This window comes from Belonocnema kinseyi, chromosome 9 (genome assembly GCF_010883055.1).
Source record: "Belonocnema kinseyi isolate 2016_QV_RU_SX_M_011 chromosome 9, B_treatae_v1, whole genome shotgun sequence".
Lineage (NCBI taxonomy): Eukaryota > Metazoa > Arthropoda > Insecta > Hymenoptera > Cynipidae > Belonocnema > Belonocnema kinseyi.
Genome location: NC_046665.1, coordinates 7,741,884 through 7,755,179, shown reverse-complemented (window position 1 = coordinate 7,755,179; position 13,296 = coordinate 7,741,884). Strand labels below are relative to the sequence as shown.

Genomic DNA, 13,296 nt, shown 5'->3' with positions numbered 1-13,296 from the left:
ATGACTGGAATTAAAAGTGACGTTAATTCAGTGTGGAAAAAAAGCCCGCAAGCGGGAAAAAACCACAAAAATCTGTTAATTTATTTTATAGAAGGAAAGATGGGAAAAGATGAAGAGAAGGAAGTGGAGGTACAGGGATGAAAAAAAAGGAAGTTTCTAGTAGGTCGGGTATGGCAGGGCCACTTCGACCTGGATGACTTAGTTCATAAGAAAGTCTTTTGGCATTGCGTGTTTGCGAAATGGATCAAAATTATATTTCCCTAGAGAGGAAATATTTTCAAAAGGTGATGATGATGCAGATTCGTAGAATTTAATGGCGGTTTCTTTGATATACTCTGAGATGTATGGTAGTTGAAATTCTCTGTGAAGGACAGTGTTCTTAGTATATCTGGGGGTCCATATTCGGGTTTTAGACTCGAGTGTCTATTAATAATTGGATTTAAGCGCGAGAGAACCCCGAGAGCTTTCCCTTTAGTTTCATGGATATGCTGCTTCCAACTAAGACGTTTGTGAAGTTTATCCCCTAGGTATTTTACGGAATTTTTCCATTCTATTGGCTCGTTAAACATTTTGGGTGGATCAATTTTAACTGGTCTTCTGACTGAAAAAAGAATTGATTCTGACTTTGCTACGTTTATTTTTATTCTCCATAGTTTAGCCCAAGCCTCGATGACTTCAAGAGCTTTGTTAAGTAGTTTTAAAATTTTTGGAACGGACCAGGAAGAAGTGAATAACGCGGTGTCATCTGCATATAATCCAATTGAAACTTCGGGATCTCAGGGATGTCGTGTAGGCTATTCGGCCGGGAGTTCGGTCTTTATGCAAATTGACGAAAAAACTTCACTAGTCTCACGATTCATGTCTTCCTTGACCCCAAGGTTCAGAAAGGGCTGTGTTTTCGTCATTGAGCATTCCCGGATGGGGGCAGGGATACGTTATGTTATGGACATTCGAGTTCCTTCGTAAGGGCTCACTTACATTGGGAAGGATACAACTTTGCACAAGACCACCTGTGCATGTCGATGGTCACTAGAATAACTGTGCACGTGCACAGATAGTATGCAACCAAAGTTTTACGCACACAGATAGGACACCCAACTGTACAAATGCACAGTTGTTGGTTCAAGTTATTGAAAAAGTTCGGGTATCCGAAATTTTGTTTTTTTTTTCGAAGCGATTTGGTTACCCGAAAAGTTGGGGTCCGGAAATTCCAAAAGTGATTTGATGTTACGGGCTTTAATAATTTCATGTAATTCAAGGAACTTATCGAATTTCGGAATTTGAGGAAATTGAAGGAATTTACAGGATTCAACGAAGTTACGTAATTCACGAAATTCAAGGAATTCATGGTTTTGAAGAAATTCATAAAATACAAGATACATTCACAGAATTTAAATAATTCACTGAAAATAAGGAATTCACTAGTTACTACAAACAATTTCGAGGCTCGAGAGAAATAGGGCTTGTAGAAACGATAGTTTTGTCTATTACATGTTAAAGATTTAAAATAACTATAAAGAATAAGCCAAATACAAAATAAATATAATGAAATGTTTTGAAATGTTAATCATCCACTACAGCTATTGTTTTATGTTATGTTATGTTTATTGTTAACTGTAGGTCAAAAAAATGCATGTATTGTTTCAAGAGTAGGATAAGAACCGAATGTGCAGTAAATTTACAGCATAAGGATCTTCAACATTCCTTGGAGAACACGAAGTCAATGGTCGTTCGAAGAATAAAAAAATATTTGTAAAAAAGTAAGGGTTTGAAAGTTAACGGCGTTTCTTTTGAAGGAAAATTTAAATCCATAGTGAACGGTAAAACCGTAGAAGAAATTAAATACATAAACACCGAAAATAATAGAATCTTACCATCAAATGAAGTCAGTGCACGGTATGATGAAAATGTTTAATTCTATTTTAGTTCAAGTGAAAGAATTTCAGGAAACGGATTAGAGCTGGCCATTGACTGAAATTATAAACCTTATAGAAAAATTTGATGAATATTTATCGATAAATTCAGGTATATCAACATTTATTGTTTCCTCAAATTCTTAAAGGATAAAACAGCTGTCCTAAATGTTCAAATGCCCTGCTGACAACCACAAAGTTCGAGTCGATTCCTACCCACTTTTAAAACACTATTAAAACATGATGGAATCTCGTTTCATATAGCTCTTGAAGATATTCCAAAATTTGAAAAAACGAATGAGTTTTGCATAAATGTTTACGGTGTCGAAGTCGATAAAAAATACAAGATAGGTGAAATTGTACCACTGTGCTTAAGTAAAGAAAAGTCAAGATGCCCTACAATACACCTTAACAATTGATCCTGATTAGTAAAATCTCACATTACGTAAGCTCATTGTCGATCAATGTCGATCATTGTTGATAATTTTTGAAGGCTACTCGACATGAAACGAAAAGAATCTATAAACCGAAGATTTACTTTCGTGCAGTCACCGTATTTCGTAAATGAAATGTATTTCTCCTTGTTAACGGATAATAATTTAGCCTCACCTGTAACCCTCCGGGGCGCGCGATTTACAGAATCCTATCAGAACGCGCGTGATTGTGTTTCGGACCGAATTTACATTCTCCCCAAATTTCGCATAACTGCACATGTTTAAGTCGTGCTTTACAAGTTATTATTGAATGTAGGAGGTCTTAAGAAAACACCTTCAAACAAACAATCATTTATTTAATGTTTTATAGAATTAAAGCAAAATATTTCGTAATGACAAATAGATGATAATAGGTACTAACAGGAAAATATAAAAAATAATAAAGGAGGATAAGTATGCATAAATCAGTCTTCTTCATTGATTGAAATGCAACTCTGGCATACAATAGTAATGGTACGCACTAACAAGACGTACAAAGTGCGCGCCTGATTTGATACTAAAAAAGCGTCTGTGATTCAATAATGTTGCAAAAACTGCGACATCTGGTGCATTTTATATTAGACTAGGAATACCTGGACCCGTCCTCGCCATTCGCTCCCCTTTTAAGGTACTATTTGAACTTTTTCAGAAATTTCGGCCCCTTACACCGTCCGCGCGCGTCCCAAAGGGTTAAATTGTTTAGCTAATGCTTTGATGAAAAAGTTGGATTCATATCCCGACAAATTATGGAAAACCACTAGTAAACTGTGAAAGGCTATTTGAGTTTGCGGTCAAAGGTAATTAAATTCAAAGAATACTCAAGTTTGAGTAAAAACCTTCATTAAAAGAGTATATTGATGTAAATACGGAAAAAGAAAAATCTCCAGCAATGATTTTAAGAAAAATTTCTATAAGCTAATAAACAATTCTATCTTTGGCAAAACAATAGATAACACTAGAAAATTCAGAGATGTTAGATTGATAACAAAGTGGGATATGTTTATTATTAAATCAAAAAGATACAAGTTCAATTCAATAACTCAATTCTACCATTTCACCGTTTCAAAAATTTATAATTTCATTAAGCGGGATATTCACAAATTGTGGTTTAAAATATCAAAATTTAACAGCATTCCAAAATTTGACCCGGAGTAGAAAACACAAAGTTCACACCTTAAAACAAAAAAAAAATGTGTTGATCTACAACGACAGATAAATTTCCACGGGGAAATGACAAAAGAATTTGCAAACGCATGGAAGTTGATAATGTATATTGGGGAGTATCGAAAAAAAGTTGTTTGCGCGAAGTTCTAATAACAATAAAAACTTTCTTTTGGTAGTCAAATACACTCTCCTAAAGTTTCATAACAAACAAAATTCCGTTCTGTCTCCGCCTCGTAGATATAGATAAAAATCACAAAAAACGAATCACCTCTTAAAATTTGAAGAGCAAACCATTTTTAAAAAATTTAAATTATCAATAAAAATAGTTCGAAGTAAGTGAGTTTGTACCTACGTAGCAAAAATTGATTTAAATATTTTGCACTCTACATAAGTGACCTTGAAATTTCAACATATCGAAAAAATCTACTTTTTCGCTATTTTCTTAGAGTTACGGCAATTTTTTCGACAATTTGACCATGAAATGTATGATATACGTTAAGAAGAATGTATTTTTAATATGTACACCAACAATATATGCAAAATGTCGACATGGAAACCATTTTGATTGATTTTGGATTACAAGGAAATATCTAAAAGTGATATATTGCTCTTTATTTCACAGCAAAATTAATTTTCGGTGGCTAAATAAGGTAAAAATGTTTTCGAGTGTACCTAGGTTTACACTTTTACAGTGAGAAGGTAATTTAAATAATTTTTATCCGGCCAGAAAAATGTCTTTGTAAATGAGATGAGTTACTTCCTTCGTTGTGAATTCGGTGAGATTTTGAAATGTCATCGATCTAGTTAATGGCGATTCCGGAATTTTGCACTTGTCTCAGTCGATGAGTTCCGTGTAGTCTTTTGCGTCAAAATTCAATGAAGGAACCTTGAATTTCTTTAATTTTGATTTCCCAGTTGATTGTTTCGCAAAAATTATTGGAGACACGGCGAATTGAACTAAAACTTTTAACGCAAACGATGGATTCTCTGTCCAAATGTAAGTTCGAAGCGTTCTAAGAGTTCTTCAGAACCCTCTCCTTCTTTGATAGCATCCAATATATCTAGCAGGAAACTATTATAACAGGGAATCGAGCGTATACATTCGAGGAGAAATTTTTGGAAGAGGGAGAAGTAAATTGGTTAGGGAGTGTTGGTGGGAGAAGTATAAGAGGCGTAGTGGTGCAAAGAGGGAGGTGGAAAGGGAAAGGTATTTTAGAACGAATGGATTGCAGATGGATGAAGTTAGCAGAATGCACGAGGAAGGAAGGAAGGTATATGAGTTAGTTCAAAAGAATGGCATGGAGAAAGAGAAGGCAGAAGGAGAGGAGAGAATAAGAGAGTCAAGCTACAACGAAAACTATGCGTGGATTGTGCCAAGGGAGAGAGCGCAATATTTGTGTAAGAAAGGAGAGCAAGGAAGTCAGGAACTTATAGAGAGAATGAGGTGCGGTTGCATGGAGAATTAGAATAGGTTCTGGCTATCTAGAGAGAAGAGAATGTGTGAATTGTGCGGGAAGGGGGATGCAAAATTGCAGCATTGGTTGGAGGAATGTGAAGAGGTGGAAAGGAGGGCGATAAGCATGGAGGTATTGTTGCATGAAAGGGGTGACAAAATGGCTGTATCATCGGTGAAGGGGGTGTTGGGTAAGATAGAGAAGAAGAGAAGGAAGGAGGAAGAGGAATGGAGAAGGAAAGATTGTAAATAGGAGAGGAAGTAGATGTAAGGGAAATGTAAATATTGTAAATAGTAGTTAAGTATTAGGTGTTAGCCGCGGAGACAGAGGCTGGTAATGCGAGGCATAGCGACAAAAGAGCGAAATGCGTGCGAGGCGAGGCGCATCGAGGAAGGTTAGGCTATAGGAGCGAGCGGATTAGTTATAAGGTGTGGATGGAGTAGTGGTTTGTAAGACTTAGTTGTAAGAAAATTCTGTAAAAAAGTGGAAGTTTAAGCAAGTCAATTTTTTAAGGCCAGCAGGCCGAAAAATAAACGTTTATCTATGTATCCAGCAGGAAACTTGTTACCAGAAGACTCGCTAGGACCAGAAGTTCCTCCATCAAGTTTTATAAACAAAGCTTTGAATTGCAGCTCATTACCATAAAGCTGACAGACACTCCATTGTAGCGGTTTACCCAATTCTAATTCTAGCAATCGAATTATACTTGTGTATTTACCTGTGTTCGTAGGACAGCCATCAAAACCCACACAATCTAGATTGGAGGTATTAATTTCTTTTTCAAAGAAAAACTAAAGGATATTATGTTTAATCTTTTTTGCATTTGACCGAGATGAGGATATGTGTCCTAAATAAGTACTTCTTGGTTCTTGAATGAGAGAAGTATGTTCTTCTCGTTTTGTTGTTTGCCGTGTTTTTCCTTTACTTGTTCCATCCATTACTTTTGTTTCGTCTTTTCTTCCATAGAAGTAAAAAGCCTTTATTTCTGAAGCCAAAGAGAGCTGCTCTTTCTGAAGTTGATGACGACTTCTTGTTCTTTTTCGATAGAGTTTACTCTTTTCAAAAACTAAACCTTTTATTTCTGGAATGTACTTACTCACGTCGTGTAAAATTGCTGCAGACAGTAAAGTAGCAGACCTGTATCCGATGCCGTATCTGTCACAGAGTTTTGAAAATGTTGGACACTTTAATCTTGCCTGATCTTTAAATTTATTCCGAAAAGGAATCCATGCATTCTTAACATTTTCTTTGGCGGGCTAGTAATCGTTTTTTACATTGTCACCCATAATCGAGCCACATTCAGAGCTTTCACCTTCAATTTGCACCTTCTGACGCTTTCTTTGGATAACTTCTTATCTTTGATCTTGGAGTACATCAGTCATCAAACGCTTCGATTGTAATTCATGATGATCTAATTGTTCCGTATCAATTTTCGGAAGAAACGTAAATGATTTTCTCACTCGCCTGGAAGATCGTTGATCTAAGAGAAACACTCTGGCAGCTTTAGAAAGATGTATCTCACAAGTGCATGAAGCATTATCACACTTACAAGCCGCAATATCAAATAAATTGGATTTATTTGCACGCAACGCTTTTAATTTGCTTTTGTACCAGCATTTATCTTGATATCTAACTCATCTTGATCTGTTTTAACGATCTTTGCGATTCTTGCTTCTGTAAGAATTGGGATGGAAGTTTCATTCCATATATCCTGCAGCCTTTTTACAACTAAACGTGAAATATCAAAAAAACTTGTATATCTTTTAGATTCTTTTTCAGTTCGAATTTTTTCGCATTCGAAAAAATAGTATGTCATTACATTAAAGTGTGTAGGTAATATCCGGTTACTTAACTCACTGTATTTTCCAATGATTGGGCTTTTGCTTAAAAAATCCATTTTTCAAACTCAAACAACTAACAAATCCCATTCGATATTTACTGAATTTAATGCGAAAAAGAAATGCTGTTTAAAATTCGAGTTTTCCAGCTCTCTTATAACATACTCGCGATTAGACAGTCGGAACTGAACTGAATTCATTTTCTGAAAAAGCGGTTAGGAAAAAAAATGTAAACAAAAGCCTGGCGAGTCGTGGTGCACTGGTAAAATGTAAACAAAACCTTAATTCACTCAAAAATTGCAGTGAACTATTTTTGTTTTGATTCTGGGGATTATCAAGCGTACCGTGAACGCATCAAAATATCATCTAATATTAAAAAATTAAAATTTTTAGATTTTGCTCGTTGTTGAAACTAAAAAAAGTCTTCGTTTCAAAAATTAAACAGGATGTCCAAATTGAAACTAATGTTAGAAATCAGCATAAAAGTAATAATTTGATAATTTAATCACATTATAACAAGCTAATATATGTTCTGACTATTTTTTATTTGGTTTTACTCAGAATATATTTTAAGAAACATATAATACTCGTATGATGGTCAAATAATTGATCATTCATACAACTTTAAAAAAATAGTGCAAAATTAAATTCTGGTTTTTTTTTTAATCCTCGACATTATTCTGGCCGGATAAAAATTATTTAAATTACATCCTCACTGTACAAGTGTATATCTAGGTACACTCGGAAACATTTGTACTTTATTTAGATACTGAAAATTAATTTTTTGTAAAATAAAGAGCAATATATCACTTTTAGATAGTTTCTTGTAATCTAAAATCAATAAAAATGATTTTATTATCGACATTCTGCATATATTATTGGTGTAACATATTGAAAATACATTCTTCTTAAGGGCATGTGATCCTTAGAAAATTATCGATTTTACCAGTTTTAGGTTCACCTGGATTTTTTTCTAGAATAATAAAGATTTTGTCTTCAAAATCTGAGGAATGATAGCGAACATGCTAACGGACGTCCCTGCATACTTTTTTTTATAGGTTAATTAAAAAAAATGTATTGCCTAAAAAAATAGTCCTGGCTTTGAACTATTTTTATTGATAATTTGAATCTCAAAAAAAATTGTTATTGTTTAAATTTGAAGAATTGCTTCGTTTTTTTTGTATTTGTGTATAGTGCTTAACGAAAATAAATATTGAAGATTATTATTATTGTTATTATAATAAGTATTATTACTGAAACGAAGAAAACAGTGTAAATAGTGAACCGAATGTTGTGTGAGTGAAGCGATAGAGTGTTTTGTGTGAGTGATACGAATAAAATTTAAGTAGAGGAATGAGCGTTGAATCAATGTTAAGATTGTAACATATCCACAGTATAAATATAAGTTACTCGAAAATAAAGTAATCCCTGTACTGGAGGATATACTAAATCAAGCATATCAACAACTTTACTTGATGTTTCTACAAATTAATAAAAAGGGGATGTTTTGTGTTTTAATCGTGTGCAAAACTACGAATCTTGCAGACGTTTCGTGAACATTGCAGTTTACTTCTTTAGGGCTAACCTGACACTGATGTTTCATGTTATGTTGTTCTTATATATACTCTCTACGATGCCTGTGATTGGTTAGAGCGCCCCAGCGTGGAGATTGGTCGCACCTGATTGGTCAATCAAGTTGCTTTTCTAAACCCGGGAAAAAGGAACGGTAACTCGGATTGGCATTATATCCATTGTTCTTATTGATGTTAGCAGGGTGGTTTGAGTAAAATGTTATGTCCTGTTTCGAGAAGGTGTTCTTCTAGCTCTGATTACGTGAACTGTTTAGCCTAACTTTACTTCCATGTTCCTTTATACGCTGGCTCACCGCTCTTCCGGTTTTTCCAATATAGAATTTGCTACAAGAGCATAGTTGTGTTGACTTGTTTTTTTGTTAGTGTATTTTCATCTTGCATTATAAATTTGTTTATTAGTTTAATATTACTGTATTATGATTTTTTTGACGTTGTGTACTTCCTTTTTAAGTTATATTTATCTGTTATGGAGACAACTTTGTATACAAAGGTTGATGACCGATTGTTTTTGAGATGGGTGGTAGTGGAAGGAGGCATGTAGGTATTTGTTTGTATGGGTAGTTTTTCTGTAAACTTCATGTCCTAATGTGTTATCAGATGGTTTGCAAACTAGTACGTCCAAGAAAGGCATTTTGTCGTTTTTTTTTCGAATTTTTATGGTGAACTGGGTATTAAGGTGTAATCGATTGATGAAATCGGAAAAATTGTGTAATTCATCTAGTCCATATGTCCTGATGACAAAAGTGTCGTCAACGTAACGGAACCAAAATTCCGGTTTAACCTTGGTTGAACAAGAAAAAACATCAATTAATGAACTCATTCGAAATAGATACATCATTATAGTATCCACAGACAAAATAATTAAATTTTCTAACTGAATGTAATATTATTAATGGATTGTTAGGTTTTTCCAAGACCATAGATATATTGACTCACTGCTCAAATGTTTCACACATATTTTTCAGTATGTGATCTTCATTGAAGATTGTGGACATATATGTAACTTGAAGAATATCAATACGGATTCCCTGTATGTCAGTACGTGTACCCTGTACATGAACCCGCGTCTCAATTTACTCTCTGAAGGAACCTGTATAGGATAACGAGGTTGATTCTGATGAAAAAGAGTTGAACGAAATAGAAGTCGACATTAAACGGTTACAATTATTGGTCAACCAAACAGTCAAAAGTCAAAACAAAATTACTGCGACTATTAGGAAAAATCTCAAGAAAAATCTTAAAGCTCATAAAGGATTAAATAATAAAGTAGATTGATTTGCAGTAGCACTTACACATAAAATAGATAGTCGGGGTAACCAAAAATGAGAAATGTGTACCAATCAAGGCAGATATTTAGAAGAAAGCATTGTAGGCGAAGAAAAGTAGGTCGAAACTTTGAAAAAAGTTACGGAAAAGATACATGTAGAACAAGCAGAATTTGTTGTCGCGAATATGCAAAATAGAAAAAGTTTTATTCTGCATATATTATTGTTGTCACATATTAAAAATATATTTTTCTTGAGGGCATGTGATACTTAGAAAATTATCGATTTTACCACACTTTTTTGTGGGTTGATTAAAAAAATTTAATTTTGCTAAATTTGATTAATTTGTGTGTTACTCAGGTATTTGTATCGATATTATCAGTGTTAGATTCCCTTGGCTCATAAAATACAAATAATTTGTTTATTATTCCATTTATTTGTTAGAAACAAATTTGATGAACAAAAGGAGAAATAGTCTTATTATCGCTAAAAAAAATTTGTTTGGCTAAAAGTGCTTCACATTAATGTAGGAATGACATTAACAGAAATAATTTAAAAGTTCATAATAACTATTGTTATAAACATTTCTTGTCGCAAAATATTAGAATTTGAGTTTTTTAAAATTATAATTTCCTTCAATGGCTAGAACGATTTCAGGTATTCCTTAAAATAATAAATATTTAATAATATTTGATAAAATATAACAATTAAAATGTTGTTAAACAAATTAGATAAAAAAATTCAAAATTTTGGTCCTTTCGCATAGACATTTTTTTGCACTGGAAATGTTTTAAGCTGTTGACGAATGACCGCTAGTCACAAAAATATTTGAGAAGTTAACAATAACCATTGTTATAAATAATTCTCGTAACAAAATATTCAAATGTAAGGTTTTATTAAAATTTTTATTTTCTTCAATCGCTACTATGGCTACGGATATTCCTAAAAATGTATCCTTGATTATATTTAGTAGAATATAACAACTTACATGTTTATAAACAATTTACATAAACAATTTCTAAAAGTTGGCAGTTTCACTTGGAACAAGTCGCGTTTTCAAGCGTAATAGATTGACAATGAATCATAACACTGCATGATCAGATTCACTCAATACAAAATCTTTTGACAACAAACCACCGACTTGGCCATCAAAGAAAATTGAAATTTGATAAAACCTTAAATTTAATTATTTTGTCACAAGAATTGTTAATAACAGTGGAAATAATAATAACAATGGGCTAATAACAATGGAATAATAAACAAATTATTTGTATTCTATGAGTCCCCACACATTTATTTAAGGCAATAGAAAGTTTTCCTGATCATTTATTAAAGCGTAAAAAATTGTAATGTACAAAATTTGTGTTTTTCCATACTTTGAGTGGAAAAATTATTATTAAAAAAATAGAGGAGACAAAAGTTCGGAGAGTCAAGATCTATAGAATTAAATTATCTTTAATTCAAAACAAAAAATTCAAAATCGCTAGAAAATTGAAGGTTCTGGACATTTTTTAATGAAAAAAGTGCATTTTCTCCAACTGTGCGTGATAAGTACCGTACGTTTTTTTTATAGAGTTTAATAGCTTATAGTCTGTTTATTTTAGAAATGAGGTTTGCATTAATATAATTAACTGTTTAATCCAAAATCTCTTTTAAATTTAGAATTTTTAATAAAATTAATAGGGGTTGAATGCAACGGGAAACAAATACATTATTGAACTGTATAAATGTATATATGATGTTCGGTTCAATTAAAATAAATATATACATTATATTAAATAATATTAAGTTACAATTACATTACTTTTTAGAAATATTTCCATCAAAACTAGAAATCGTTCAGATTTTAAAGGTACACAGATTCTTTACTTTGCAACTTAAGTTGTAGTCTTACATATTTTAATTATAATTATGTTTATATTGGATATAAGTGATATATTTTTTATTAATTCTTCTGATCAAGTATATGTTTGAAGTATTTTTGTAATTGAGGTCTTAAATATTATTAATTTTTTCATTAGCTACATTAATAATCTTAACAATAAATAATTTTGTGAACTAGAACAAATAATAAAATCAATAATATCAGCAAAATAAATTTATAATTAATTTCATATTTTTATGACTTTTCCTTTGTTTTAATAATTAGTAATAGTTACTCCTATTTTTTCATATATATTTTTTCGTATATTTGCAAACAGCATCAAGTTTTTAAATATTTTTGCTTTTTCTTAATGCAATTCAATAAAAAGTCAGACTTACTTTTTCTGGCGCCACGCCCTACATTTGAATGACAGCTGATAAGAAACATGCGAGATGAAGTATTTTTCTCAGTCTTTGTAATATTTTGGACATTTCTGGATATTTTAAAAACTTTGAGCTTGAAGTAGGCCAAGATTAACTGTTTCTAGAATTTAAAAAATATCGAGGATTGCGAAATAGACATTAAAAACACTGGAAATGTCTTGTTAACGATTTTCATATTCAAGCAGACTAAAATGGTAAAATATAAAGAATACGTCTTAAAGGTTTAAAGTAAATAAACTAAAAGTTTTAAAATGTTAATATAAATAATAGTTTTTCTATTTTTATTTACTTGAATGATTCTAATGTATTATTACATTATAATAAAAATACACAAGAAATTATAATTTTTAATATTTAGTATATTGTATTAATCACTAAGATAGTGAAAATATTATCAGTATGAAAGCTATTAAGTTTACTGTACATTTAGTCATATATTTATTTAAAAATTGGTTTAAAATATGGAGATATGAATTAAATATGGACTAAAGACATCGATGTATAAATCTGAACTGTCGAGCAGGGTACGACAGAACCCATTCAAACTAAGTAAAAAGTGTTTTTCTCCTGAACGTTGGCAACAAGCAGTTAAGTCTCGAAAAGGGTATTTTATTATTAAACCTGGACATTTAGTGTGTGAAGATCACTTTTGAAAGGATCAGATAATTAGCAAAAAGGAAGTCTTAGTTCATCATTGAATGTTTATGGCGGTAAATATTACAATTTGTTTACACCAATGCCCTTTAACCTAAAATAACCGAATGGCTGTGACGGTTTCATGTATACATTGATTTTTGAATTTTGATATATTTTTGTTGTTGCCGAACTTTTATATTATTTTGATAGTATGTAAAATGAGAATTTTAATAGTTTCAGAAGTTTTAAAAGTATTTTAAGACCTTTACGATCTTCAGGAAAAAATGTAAAAGTAACATCAATAACAGTTTTTAATTATTAGATGACTGGGGTTTTTAGCAGCTTTGAACAATGCTCGAGGCAGTTTGGAAATTGAGATTTCGAAACCCCTGGTTTTAATTTACGTTTATCATACCATTATGACTGCAAAAAAAGAATGTCACAATTTAAATTTACTTTAATACTTGAATTTATTAATAAATTAATGTAATTGTACATAAATATTAATATTCCGCGAAAATTCAACACTCATTAATGTTACATTTACATTTTTCTTACAGATAGTAAGGGTCTTAAAATATTTTTTAAATCTCAAAAACTATTGAAACTATAATTTTACATACTGTCGCAATAATATAAAGGTTCAGTAACAAG

At 31.9% G+C, this 13,296-nt stretch overlaps 1 protein-coding gene across 4 annotated transcripts in view; it reads left to right on the top strand.

Moving 5' to 3' along the window:
- The window catches only part of LOC117180313 (unconventional prefoldin RPB5 interactor-like protein), a 184,721-nt gene that overhangs the window by 17,073 nt on the left and 154,352 nt on the right, over window positions 1-13,296 (top strand). The gene's annotated exons all lie outside the window — the stretch shown is intronic.